This window comes from Triticum dicoccoides, chromosome 1B (genome assembly GCF_002162155.2).
Source record: "Triticum dicoccoides isolate Atlit2015 ecotype Zavitan chromosome 1B, WEW_v2.0, whole genome shotgun sequence".
Classification (NCBI taxonomy): domain Eukaryota; kingdom Viridiplantae; phylum Streptophyta; class Magnoliopsida; order Poales; family Poaceae; genus Triticum; species Triticum dicoccoides.
The window spans coordinates 28,543,359-28,556,540 of NC_041381.1; the positions used below are offsets into that span (position 1 = coordinate 28,543,359).

The window sequence follows — 13,182 nt, forward strand, 5'->3', positions numbered from 1 at the left end:
CGGCGAGGAGCTCGACGTGTACGGTGGGAGGCTCGCGGCGATGGCGGCGAGGTACGCCAACCTCGGGGAGACGCTGGGCGACGCAGCGCTCGTCAAGAAGCTACTAGATACGGTGCCGGATCGGCTCTTCCCCGTCGTCGCCAGCATCGAGCAGTTCCATAACGTGACGACGATGGCGTTCCATGAAGCGCTCGGGCGGCTGTGCGCGTTCGACGAGCGAGTTCGGCGTCAACGGCAGGACAGCGGCGAGCGGGCGGATGGACAACTCATGTTCACGGCAGCTCAATGGCGGGCGCGGGAGCGGCAGCAAGGCAGAGCACGGGACGACGATGACGGGCGCAGTGTGGCCTCGGGAAGCGGCAGCAACCGACGCAGGCGCTGCTACAAGTGCGAGGAGCACGGGCACTTCTGGCGCGAGTGCCCGCAGCTGCGGAAAAGGACCGGCGGCGGAGTAGGCTCTCTTGGCCGGCGCCAACGTCGACGACGACGGAGTCCTCTAGGCCGTGGCTTAGGGGGTGTGTGTTGGAATAAGCCACGGCGTGTGTGGTCGGACTCGTCGGGCGCCTCGGGTGTGCGCGGGACGGGCGGGACACACTGGTGTCGTCGGGCTCGTCGGGTTCGCCGATGGCGTGCGGGACGCTGCAGCGTGGCGTGTGTGTGTATGTGTGTATGGGCAGTGTGTGTGCCCGTGGCGCGCGCGTGTGTGTGCGTTGTGTTCGTGTGTACGCATGGGTTGTAGTAGCTGGGTTGTTGGCAATCTGTTGCGAGTAGCGCGTTGTGCGCGTCGTGCGCATGGCCGAGCGGAGCGCTAGCATGCAGTAGTCAGTCGTGCTTACATGCTTGGCCGAAGCGTAGGCGCTGCGTTGCCGAGGGCTATTAAGCCGGATGTAATCTGAGTTTGCAGGTGGTGTTGGTTAGTCAAGAGGAAAAAGGGGGCGTTTGAGCGCCAGGAAAACTGTCCAGCTTGCCTTTGTATACCTCCGTCCATGAGTGAACCAGAGAGTTATCTAGCGCGACAACAACAATTGGTATCAGAGCTTCAGTTCGGGCGATCACCGGCGACCATGGCGCTCGTCCCACATGGCGGCGGCGCGGGCGGATCGGCGATGATGGCGATGCCGATGCTGACCGCGGACAACTACACGGTCTGGGCCATCAAGGTGCAGGCGATCCTCGACATCCACACCATATGGGAGGCGGTGGCGCCGGTCGACGCGGCGGTGAACGCGTGAAAGGACAAGATGGCTCGCGTGTTGCTTCTCGGGACATTGCCGGAGGATGTGCTGCTGCAGGTGTCGACGAAGCTCACCGCCAGGGGGGTATGGGACTCCCTGAAGGTGAGGTTCGTCGGCGCCGATCGGGTCCGTGCGGCGAGGCTGGCGACGCTGCGCGGCAAATTTGACTGCCTGAAGATGGCGGACGGTGAGGAGCTCGACGTGTACGGCGGAAGGCTCGCGGCGATGGCGGCGAGGTACGCCAACATCGGGGAGACGCTGGGCGACGCGGCGCTCGTTAAGAAGGTGCTGGATACGGTGCCGGATCAGCTCTTCCCAGTCGTCGCCGGCATCGAGCAGTTCCATGATGTGACGACAATGGCGTTCGACGAAGCGCTCGGGCGGCTGTGCGTGTTCGACGAGCGAGTTCGGCGTCGACGGCAGGACAGCGGCGAGCGGGCGGATGTACAACTCCTCACGGCAGCTCAGTGGCGGGCGCGGGAGCGGCAGCAAGGCGGAGCACGGGACGATGACGACAGGTGCAGCATGGCCTCGGGGACCGGCGGCAACCGGCGCAGGCGCTGCTACAAGTGCGAGGAGCACGGGCACTTCCGGCACGAGTGCCCGCAGCTGCGGAAAAGGACCGGCGGCAGAGTAGGCTCTCTTGGCCGGCACCAACGTCGACGACGACGAACTCCTCTAGGCCGTGGCTTAGCGGGTGTGTGTTGGAATAAGCCACGGCGTGTGTGGTCGGACTCGTCGGGCGTCTCGGGTGTGCGCGGGACGGGCGGGACACACTGGTGCTTGTTAGAAAGGGAAACGAGAGACAATCGAGAGAGCCTTGTAACATATGTAAAAGTGAATCCTTGTTCTCATTGATGATGGGTTACACATATATATAACCCCCGAAGGGGTGTCTCCGAAGGGACACGAGGCAACCGCCTCCTTTAGGAAAAGTAGGGATTAACAGGACTAATTAAATCCTAACACTCCCCCTAATCCATGCTTGTTAATGTAAGTATCATCATCTTGAGAAGCTCCTCCAAAAACCCTGTGGGAAAAAATATGAGGAGATATGTGTTTCATATGTTGCTAAAACTCCTTCAAACCCAGTGGGAAAATAAGGAGAAAATGATGCAGCATATTTATTGTCTCTTTTAACTCAATACGGGAAAACCCATAGAGTTTAGAGGACAATAAATATGTTGTATATACTTTCCTAAAAACCCCGGTGGGGAAAATCAGAAAGTATGACATATGATCTCATGTTGATATTACCTCATTAAAAACCTTTATGAGAACCTGTAAAGTAAACTCATGAAGGGAAAAAGAGCATACTATGATGCATTGAATAGGAACAATTCAGGAAGATACTCCCCCTGATTCTGGCAAAAATTCGAAGCCACCACATACCAAAACATAGAAATTGGTAGAGACCCGCTGAACAAATCAGTCGCATGATTTGACTTGCCAGATATGCAATATAGTGATATTGCTTATTATGTAACCTGTTTTGCATTCGGGCAACACAAGAAACATTATTGTTGAGATAATGGTTGGTGAATGTAGCCATGAGGTCTGATTTGAAGACTCTTCATGAGAGGGCTACCACACCAAGTAGGAACACTAAATTTGTCTATGATCTAATAGTGGGGATCTGATCCATGTAACCAATGATATTGGTGTTCAGATTTCTCCGAAACTGAAAAACCAGGACAAGATGTTTCATGCCTTGGAGATATCGAAAGATATTCTTGAGTACCAACCAATTGTCTTTGGTGGATCCAATGGCATTATGGAACGTTGAGTCCCAATATCTCATTTCCATCATCTCTTGGTCTAATAGATCTTTCTCTACGTCTAGAGAATGAACTACCATGAGAGTTATGGATAGATAAGATTTGTCCACAATGAATTTCTCCAATATATTTTGGATATAGACAACATAGTATACCATAATGCATGAATGTAGGTGCTCAAGTTGTAGTAACGAGCGGTATTTTGGTTTACCAAATCCTTCATTTTAAAGTCCGTCACTCAGATGATTACATGTGTCGTCATTGCAGACACACAACACATGGATAATCATCATTGTAGGAGTAATCCTTGTGTATAAGGATCTCACTACGTCGGTTGTACCATATGTACCGACAACAATAAGCAGTGTGGTGGATTACCGATTTTACACAATGTATGTTGCATTTTGTATTTCGATTCAGAATTGAGATTCCATCGGAAATCAATCATATATGTCTGAATCTAGTGATCCACATGGATATGTGATCGCTACATCTATCAACTGCAGAGATAGATGATTTTGAACTGCCAATGATATAAGTTATCGGAATGAGATTCCACCTTTGGAGAATAGTTGGGTATCTGCGTGAACCCTTGTGCTACAATACTTGCTCTTTGTTTCACCACCTCGTTGTTCTCAATTCTGTTTCCAGAAGAAAACTGGTGTAGGTATTGCTTATGAGTACCTTCCCATTATTGAGCAAGATCATTTCTACCTAGATTATACCCTTTGCTTGAGTTCAGTCCGAGTGTTGATCACACTTTGCCATGGCCATGGTCTTTGGATCTGAATCATTTGTAAGGTTTTGCAATCTATTTGAGAAATGTATGTCGACAATTGTAGACTTCCGGTTATATGATTCTCCATAATATATATATCAATATATACTTGATGAAAATATCGTTACCCGTAGTGACTTCTCGCGATTTCCCAATGCGATTGAGTCGGGTATTTCGATATCCCGGTCATTGTGTGCACTATGACCTGGGTTGGTGGAGGTTTCCCGTCCACTGGGTGTATACTACCCATTAGGTGTCTGCCAACGTGAAGTTGACTTGCATTTACTAATTCTCGGGCCTTGATATCCTTGCTTGCGAGAAGCTGAATCCTGATGTACTTCTGCCATACATCTCCCCCTGTTGCTTTGAACGAGGAGTGGAGTGGATTTTGTTGGTACCTCCACTCATTCAGGCGAACTTTTGCAGGATTGTGTGACACCTTTATATCCAGTAAATGGATCTGGCGGATTATTTGCAATGTGTTGCAAATCTTCTGAACGCATGGTTCAGATCTTTGAGTACGTGGATTTGAGGCAGAAATGTGTTGAACATTCCACTAATTTCATGGCATTCTTTATGGTACTTGAAATCTCCCCCTAATGCCTGGAAATGTTCCTCAACAAATCAGCATACTGGCCTTAAATAACTCCCCATGCGAGGGGCTTGAGGTATTGACAGAAATACAGTTATTCCTCACATAGATCCCAACTATATGTTGAGGGGCCAATGATGTATGCCAGGTGGTGATATAGGTATGCAACCGAATTACCGCAGATAGGAAATACTTGGTAGATATCCACATATCAAAGATAGAGGGGAATAATATTAAGCAGTTCTGTCATGAGCGTGAAAAACTACATGACTCCAACGTAAAGTTGGTAAATTGCAATCCGAAAGTTAAGATAATGTAATGAGCTTAATTCTTTGGATAGGATTCTACCAAACCATTTGGAGTCTAGACATTAGGACAAATTGCTAAACTTCAATCCAAGGGCCATAGAGAAGGCACTCAAGGAGAATGCTGCAATGTTATCCATTCGATTTGCTTGAAATCGATGTCAGGATAATGAGCCAATGGTTTCGTGTGAATAAAGCTCACACTTAAGACCATCATGTAGATATGTCTTTTAGAACCATGGAATACCTGAATAGTCTAGTCAATGGATGGGAAGAGCCACTTACCTCAACTTGATGCATTCAAGGAGTCTGAGTGGTTCGACGTAGACTTTAAGGTGTACGAGCCTTAAAATTAGCTTGCCTATGTCACTTGTAGTGCACATAAAATCCAAATGTTGTTAGAATTTAGCATCATAACAATCATAAACTATTGGAATTGCTGATAGTTTCGGTTTCAAGCCAATGTCTTGATGACCAAGGCGAGTATGCCAAGTTTGTCATGTACAAGGCACTCCGGAAAACTATCTCGTACGCAACCCGTGCTACGGGTTGAGTTGTATGTGTAGTACAATCCAGATGATACATAGAAAATGTGCTTGCCATATCCGTTGCATATGGTAAAGAGAATGTATTTCTCTTTCTTGTCAGCATAAGTTTCGCTATGTAAACCATGTTGACGAATATCTCTATAGCTTAGTAGGGTACGAGTTAAACTTGGGAAGCAATGAAGCATCCTGACGTTGTTGGAGTACCCACAGGGATAGTAAATATGACTCGAGTTGAGCCAACAAATACCTCATCGCATCTAGCGATTTTAAAATATCTCCTTTCTCTCAATGAGAGTGGAAAAATTGGACTTCCCCGAGTATAGAGTTTGTGGTGCATATGCCCACACCGTATGGGAGGCGGTAGCACCGAGCGACGCGGTGGTGAACGCGCGAAAGGACAAGATGGCGCGCGCGTTGCTTCTCGAGACATTGTCGGAGGATGTGCTGCTGCAGGTGTCGACGAAGCTCACTGCCAGGAAGGTATGGGACTCCCTGAAGGTGAGGTTCGTCGGCGCCGATCGGGTCCGTGCGGCGAGGCTGGCGACGCTGCGCGGCGAATTTGACTGCCTGAAGATGGCGGACGACAAGGAGCTCGACGTGTACGGCGGGAGGCTCGCGGCGATGGCGGCGAGGTACGCCAACCTCGAGGAGACGCTGGGCGACGCAGCGCTCGTCAAGAAGCTACTGGATACGGTGCCGGATCGGCTCTTCCCCGTCATCGCCGGCATCGAGCAGTTCCACAACGTGACGACGATGGCGTTCGACGAAGCGCTCGGGCGGCTGTGCGCGTTCGACGAGCGAGTTCGGCGTCAACGGCAGGACAGCGGCGAGCGGGCGGATGGACAACTCCTGTTCACGGCAGCTCAGTGGCGGGCGCGGGAGCGGCAGCAAGGCGGAGCACGGGACGACGACGACGGGCGCAGCGTGGCGTCGGGGAGCGGCGGCAACCGGCGCAGGCGCTGCTACAAGTGCGGGGAGCACGGGCACTTCCGGCGCGAGTGCCCGCAGCTGCGGAGTAGGCTCTCTTGGCCGGCGCCAATGTCGACGACGACGGACTCCTCTAGGCCGAGGCTTAGGGGGTGTGTGTTGAAATAAGCCACGGCGTGTGTGGTCGGACTCGTCGGGCGTCTCAGGTGTGCGCGGTACAGGCGGGACACACTGGTGCCGTCGGGCTCGTCGGGTGTGTTGATGGCGCGCGGGACGGACATGACGTGTGGGACGCTGCAGCGTGGCGTGTGTGTGTATGTGTGTATGGGCAGCGTGTGTGCCCGTGGCGCGCGCGCGTGTGTGCGTTGTGTGCGTGTGTATGCATGGGTTGTAGTAGCTGGGCTGTTTGCAATCTGTTGCGAGTAGCGCGCTTTGGCAATCTGTTGCGAGTAGCGCGCTGTGCGCGTCGTGCGCATGGCCGAGTGGAGCACTTGCATGCAGTAGTCAGTCGTGCGTACGTGCTTGGCTGAAGCGTAGGCGCTGCGTTGCCGAGGGCTATTAAGCCGGCTGTAATCTCAGTTTGCAGGTGGCGTTGGTTTGTCAAGAGGAAAAAGGGGACGTTTGAGCGTCAGGAAAACTGTCCAGCTTGCCTTCGTCTACCTCCGTCCGTGAGTGAACCAGAGAGTTATCTAGCGCGGCAACAACATGTTTCAGATGATCTCACGTTGCAGCGTTGCTGGCGGCGTCTATCTCAAGGTCGCCAGGCTGATCTCCGTTGGGCCGGTTGCTACCGTCGATGTGGAGGCGAGACTCGTGGCCTTCTCATACCTCGTGAGTTTGTTGACCGACAACAACGACGCGTCCAAGCCAGAGGAAGCGTTGCGGCTGCGGGTGTGGTAACAAGGCTGCGAGCTGGAAGACTAGCGCGCGGCCACGGGTTGATGCAATTGCGGACGAGGACGGAGGGCGGATGTCGCTTTCAACCTTACATCACGCCACCCAGAAGGAATATAAGATAAAGGGGGTCTCTGCTTCAGCCTGTCGCTTTCAACCTTACATCAAGCCAACCTTACGTCTCGCCTGTCGTTTTGCTTTTTTTTTTCAATTCAGAAGATTCAGATTGACTCTTGTGTAGCTCATGTTGCACGTGTCATCAATCTTCTTCTTTGATCCAGAGCTAGATCAAAGAAGAAGATTGATGACACGTGCAACATGAGCAACACAAGAGTCAATCTGAATCTTCTGAATTGAAAAAAAGCAAAACGTCACAGGTAGGCCATGCCGTCCCCAGCTCCCTTGCAAAACATGGATCCACAGTTCCTGAATACATGATGTTTGGCACATGAAAAACATAGTTGAACTGCTTTTGCCAGGAATATATATGTGAAAAGTCTGCATCACTTCTCTTCAGGTTGCTTAGGTGCTTTCCATCTGTCAAAAACGAAACAAGAAAAAAAACATGTTACCTGATGTGCTTTTCATCTCACAAAATACTTGCACGCATCAGAAAAAAAGGGCAATTCAAGCTTTCACATGGTGGATCTTGCCGCCTTGTTCCCTACAAACTGAGTCAAGTTTTCGGCTGCTGGAGGTGTTGAGGCACATGACACAGGTTTGTGTGGTACTTGTCATTTTATTTGTATCCTAGTTGCCAAATACGGCTTTGCCTGAAGGATTGGAGTATCACCAAAGAAGTAGCTATGGACAGGGGTGCGTGGAAGCTTGCTATCCATGTGCCAGAGCCATGAGTTGGTCGCGAGATCTTATGGGTTTCACCTCTAGCCTATGGTAAGACCCTGTAGTAAAGACCCTGTCTATGGTAAAGAAGGGATTTTATTTGTATAGTGTTCTCAAAAGAAGTCTTGCACCCTGTAGTAAAGACCCTGTCTATGGTAAGCTAAAGCAGCACTTGTGCCCCCTATGCTATGGTAAAAAAATCTACAAGGGGGGAGTTCTTATTTTTAGCACCCAATGTCCTGATTTTTGAGAACACTAAAATGAACTAATTGTCTTATAAATGTTTGTTTAAAGAAAAATGCCTAGTTGCCAGATTATTTGTAATTGGTTGCCAATTTTTTTTCTTAACTTAGTTGTCAAACTGTAAGTACTTGGTTGTCATATTATGATTACTTTTGGATGTCGGGTTTTAAAAAAACACATGCTTGCCAGATTTTTAACTTGCTTAAACTGTCAGTGGTAACTAATAAAAAGAGTTGCTAAAAATTATGAAAGGTGTGCAAAAGTTATAAAAAGGCATGAAAAAAGAAGGGATTTTATAGAGCGAACAAAAAGCTATAAGGGACCCAAAAAAGAAGTTTACTCTTTGATCTTTTGACTTGGTGTTCCTTTGGTAACTGTTGCTATGCATCAGCTTATGATATACGTATTCCTCTCCGTTTATAAATGCAAATTATGCAAACTGCTCTTTGGTATAAATTTTTTGACAAATTACTCTATAAATAAAAAATAATGCAAACTTGCTATAGTATGAAAATGGCACACTACACTATGGTACTACGTCTGAGAAAAATGCATTGTAAGAAGTGATGTGAGACAATCATAAGAAGTGATGTGAGGATGTTGTGTTAAAATGGAAATGTGACAACCACTCAATGGTTTATATGGTGAATGGTAAAAAAAAATGGCAACTACTGTGGGACAATCATAAGAAGTGGTGTGAGGATGTTGTGGATCTCTACCAAAAGAAAATCGATAGGCGTCTATCACACTCTTGCGCATGGACTATCAGTTAAATCACCCCCATGCACTCAAACCACTGAAGGAAATCGATAGGCGTCTATGCACTCAGACTGAAGGATAACCATGCAGATGCAAAAAATGACAAAGCTTATTTGAGTCATCTCACAAGCAAAAAGTTGAACCGCTAGCAAGTTTTGAACATCATGCATGTTTATTCTCAAAAACATGTTCTGAATCTCTTTGCTACTCTGAAAGAACTGCATGGAGTGCCACAACACACACATGGTCTGAATCTCTTGCTACTCTGAATTATGTGCATGTAGTGCCAGAAAAAAACATGTTCTGAATCTCTTACTACTGTGAATGAACAGCATGTAAAAACACATGTTGCTGAAACTATTGCTATTCTGAATGAACAGCGCAGATGCCACAAGCAGGCGGTGAATGAAAAGCATATAGATTGACTATTCAAGACTAGCAATAGAGGAATCAGGCAAGGGGTGATGGACTTTGCTCTCGATCAAGCACGCCATGCTACGGAGGAGCCGCAGCCTACAATCAGCAGCACCGTCGTCTCCTCTATCCCCTCACCACCATCACCACCACCACCACCCCCCCACCCCCACCCCCACCCCCACCCCCACAGCGCCACACCACTCCTAATAGCATAGTCGTCATGACTAGAATGTTTTATAACTCGACCGGTAGCGGAGCTATGTTGCCTACACATGCTCATTTTGAAAATTGTATGTCGCTTTTGCCTCCATGCGCTCTTATAACCATAGCCGCCTGCGTATGAAGGGTCTCCCGCCCCGCTAAAGTAATATGGATGACTACCCAGGCTACCAGTCGCATCAAATAGTAAACAATTGTGCCCAGAATTGTCTATACAAAAATAGTAACATAATGTTTCAGTTTTAGGAGAACACTTACATGAGATTTGTTTAGGCCTCAAGTGCCTCATATAGATCACACCAAATTCCGGGATTCCACCGTTCTATATATCGGAGGAAACCAGAAACATCACCACAAATGATCTGCATATAAGAATAAATTTCTAGATGAGTTACGTAAACACCTAAAAGATACTAAAATCTCTAGATGAGACAGTATATAATCTAACATTTTAATTAGAAAAAAGTATTTCCACATACCGTTATATGACTTGGTAACAAATCCCAATGTTTAATGCCATTCCGACACAATCTCAGATAGTCGTAAGGATCATTAGTGTTGTATGTTGACTTGGTTTCTTTTTCTTGATGATCCTTCAGGTCACGAAATAAACGAGGCAAATGACCTGAGTTTTCCTTCGGCCAATTAAAATTTCTAATGCCATTAACTTTGGAGCTCACATAATTTTTTTCCCAGACATAACATGCAACAGGTATTGAATTTTATCTTGATCATTCCATGTGTCGGGGTAGGACTCTAACTTCTTCACACTTGCAAAGCCTATATACTGGAAAAATCTCTTCGCGTCGGGGTGTATAGCTCTTTTCGCAGCAATTGTAACACATTTCTCCACCACTTCTCTCACATCTTTCCAAATCAACCTTTCATGAGAGATTCTCTCAGAGTTACGATAAATTTGCATCACTACATGGAAAAAAAAAGGACACCTCTTCAGTGACAAATATCAAAGGCAAACAGGATTATATATTCAGTGGCAAATATTGAAAGGAAAAAAAGGATATTCACAAAGTTCTCACCATCAGAAACAAGGATTTTAACAGTTGGTGATGCATGATTCACCAAGTAAATATCGTCCAAGAGGATGGAACAAGGGTATACGTTGTTTTTCAGCATGCATTGCACTGCATCGCACATACCACTATAAAAAGGACATGTCAGAATTATCTGGACTTGGAAAATGAAACAGAAACACACATTTACGTATTACTTACATCACCATTTTTCTGAAAATGGTTGACGGTTTGCAACTCATGCATGTCGATTCAAATGCTTTCAACCTGTGCTTTTCATCTGCCACTTTCACCAACCAACCTCTAAGGGTCTGGTCCAACCAGGACAAAACCATTCGTCCTTCGCCACATTCATCAAAATAGTAGTTTTCAATCGAAACTATATTCAGATGCCTAAAGTCCTGAAGAATGCAATACGACTGGAAAGGCGCTGGGTCAGATTGACAATCCTCCTTAACTAGACACTTCACTTCAAGTGGCCCGACTTTGTAAATGGCCTCGTGTAAATCTGTTTCATTTTTGTTGGTGTCTATGTATTTCTCCTTCTTAACTGAAACAGTACACTGTCCTTGACGTGACGTGTTCTGGTACACAGTCTTGTATACTTGATTGTAGTTCATGACTACGAAATCTGTCAAAGCATGGGTTAATGATTGTTATAGAAACGAATACAGAAGAATGTTAGTCACATAATGCTGCTGACAATGAATAATTGATAAGATACACAGCAGAATTAAATGTTCTTATTACATATAAAAATTACCAACAACCAGATTGTAGCAACCTTCAAAATTTTGCAACCAAATAAAGCAAGTATCACGTAGCGCATAAGAGAATAGCAGCAATGGTTATTAGTATATCAGAACAGCTCGTGACATAATAGTAGCACCTAACAATTATCAATGACGGATAAAGCGACATGTAAATTAGTTATTGGGATATCAAGAACAGTTCATGACATAACAGATACACCAGACAAATGTCAAGCAAAATGTACCCAGCATGAAACATCTATGCTTTATCCATAATGAGCTATGGTAGCATGAGACAGAGGAAGAGGAGCAAGAGCACAGCTAACTAAGTAAGTAGGAGGGTCCGGCAAGTAGGTTCTGCTTGCTGGAGGAAGGCCATCTTGCTGCCAGCGAGCTTCTGCTGGAGGAGCTGCCGCCTAGGTTGCAAGGGGATCGTGAGAGAAATCGAATATGGACAGGGGGTGTTGCGCATCATGAGAGATCCAGTAAGCTATGGTGGGATGTGAGAGAGAAAGGGAGGAAGAGGAGCTAGAACACTAGAGCCCGAGCAAACTGCCGCCTCACCACCGCCGGCTGCTCCATCTGATGGCGCCTGCAATTTGACTGGTTGCAGAAATTGGTTGCATTTCATTACCAAGGAACTGTAGTAACTTTACAAGGAGCAATACCAGATGAATATGCTCTCAGTTATTACTATCAGTGCACTGTTGTCAGACACTAGATCCAATATAACTGAAGAGATACAACAGATATTAGACCTCTTTCCTGAAGTGTTTTGTTCACCCGAAGGGTTACCTCCCAGAAGAGATTGTGATTGTGTTATACCACTACTAGTGCCAGGAGCAAGACTAGTACAGGACTGCACCTCATTTATAAAGGATAAAATGGAGACTCAAATAGCTGAACTGCTGAAAAATAGCATGATTCAGATTAGCAGTAGTCCCTTTTCTTCACCAGTTATTACGATCAAGGGGAAAGAAGGCACTTGAAGAATGGTGATTGATTATAGGCATTTGAATGCTTTAAAACTCAAAGGAAGGAAAATATCCTTTACCAGTCCTAGATGAATTGACTAGATCGTCCTGGTTTCCAAAGCTAGACCCGAAGGCAGGATAACACCAAATCAGACTAGCACCAGGAGACGAGTTTAAGACTACATTTCAGACACACTGGACACTAAGGTCATGGCTTCTGGACTGACTGGAGCTCCAGGAACATTACAAGGAGCCATGAATAGAGATTTGGCTCCAGTTTTGAGGAAATTTGCTTTACTCTTCTTTGATGACTTCTCATTTATAGCAAGACTTATGAAGACATTTGGAGCATATCAAAGTGGTGTTACCTATGCTAGAGCGGGAGCAGTGGAAGGTTAAGATGCCCACAAATGTGTGGGTGGATGGTGGAAAATTCAGCGAGAACACAAATGTTCCCTTGATTCGTGAATTGCTAGAGATTACCTTGAGGTACCAAGAAGCGCAATCCACGATGCTGAGTTCCGAGATCAAGATGGCACCTACAAGCAGCACTCGCACGTCCGGCTTTGACCAGTTCAGCTCATCAACGCGGATCTCCGACCAATCTGTTCCAAAGGGGGAACGCCGTGAACGCGGGGAAACATGACGAAATACGGGGAGGGGGCAGAGGACGTGCGAGGAGATACCTGCTGAGATGCTAGCAAGGAGCGTCGTGCGAGGCAGCGGCCTGGTGAGGATGGCGGGGGCGGCGGCCGTCCCTAGGTCGTGCTCGACGCGGCGGTAGGAGAGTGGATGCCTGCGGCGGTAGGAGAGTGGATGCCTGCGGCGGCCGTCCCGGTCGACGCGGCGGCAGGTGAGGTGGCGGGGTGGATGCCCGCGGTGGCCGC

The 13,182-nt window shown here is 47.4% G+C and overlaps 1 long non-coding RNA gene across 1 annotated transcript; it reads right to left on the bottom strand.

Annotated features, from left to right (window-relative positions):
- Positions 1-7,174: 7,174 nt before the first annotated feature.
- LOC119317190 lies at positions 7,175-13,176 on the bottom strand. The gene is made up of 7 exons (XR_005153543.1): positions 12,982-13,176; positions 12,779-12,900; positions 10,771-11,200; positions 10,576-10,697; positions 10,018-10,462; positions 9,797-9,900; positions 7,175-7,594 (listed from the first exon to the last, which is right to left on the bottom strand). It is a non-coding gene; the product is annotated as an uncharacterized LOC119317190 (long non-coding RNA).
- Positions 13,177-13,182: the final 6 nt, after the last annotated feature.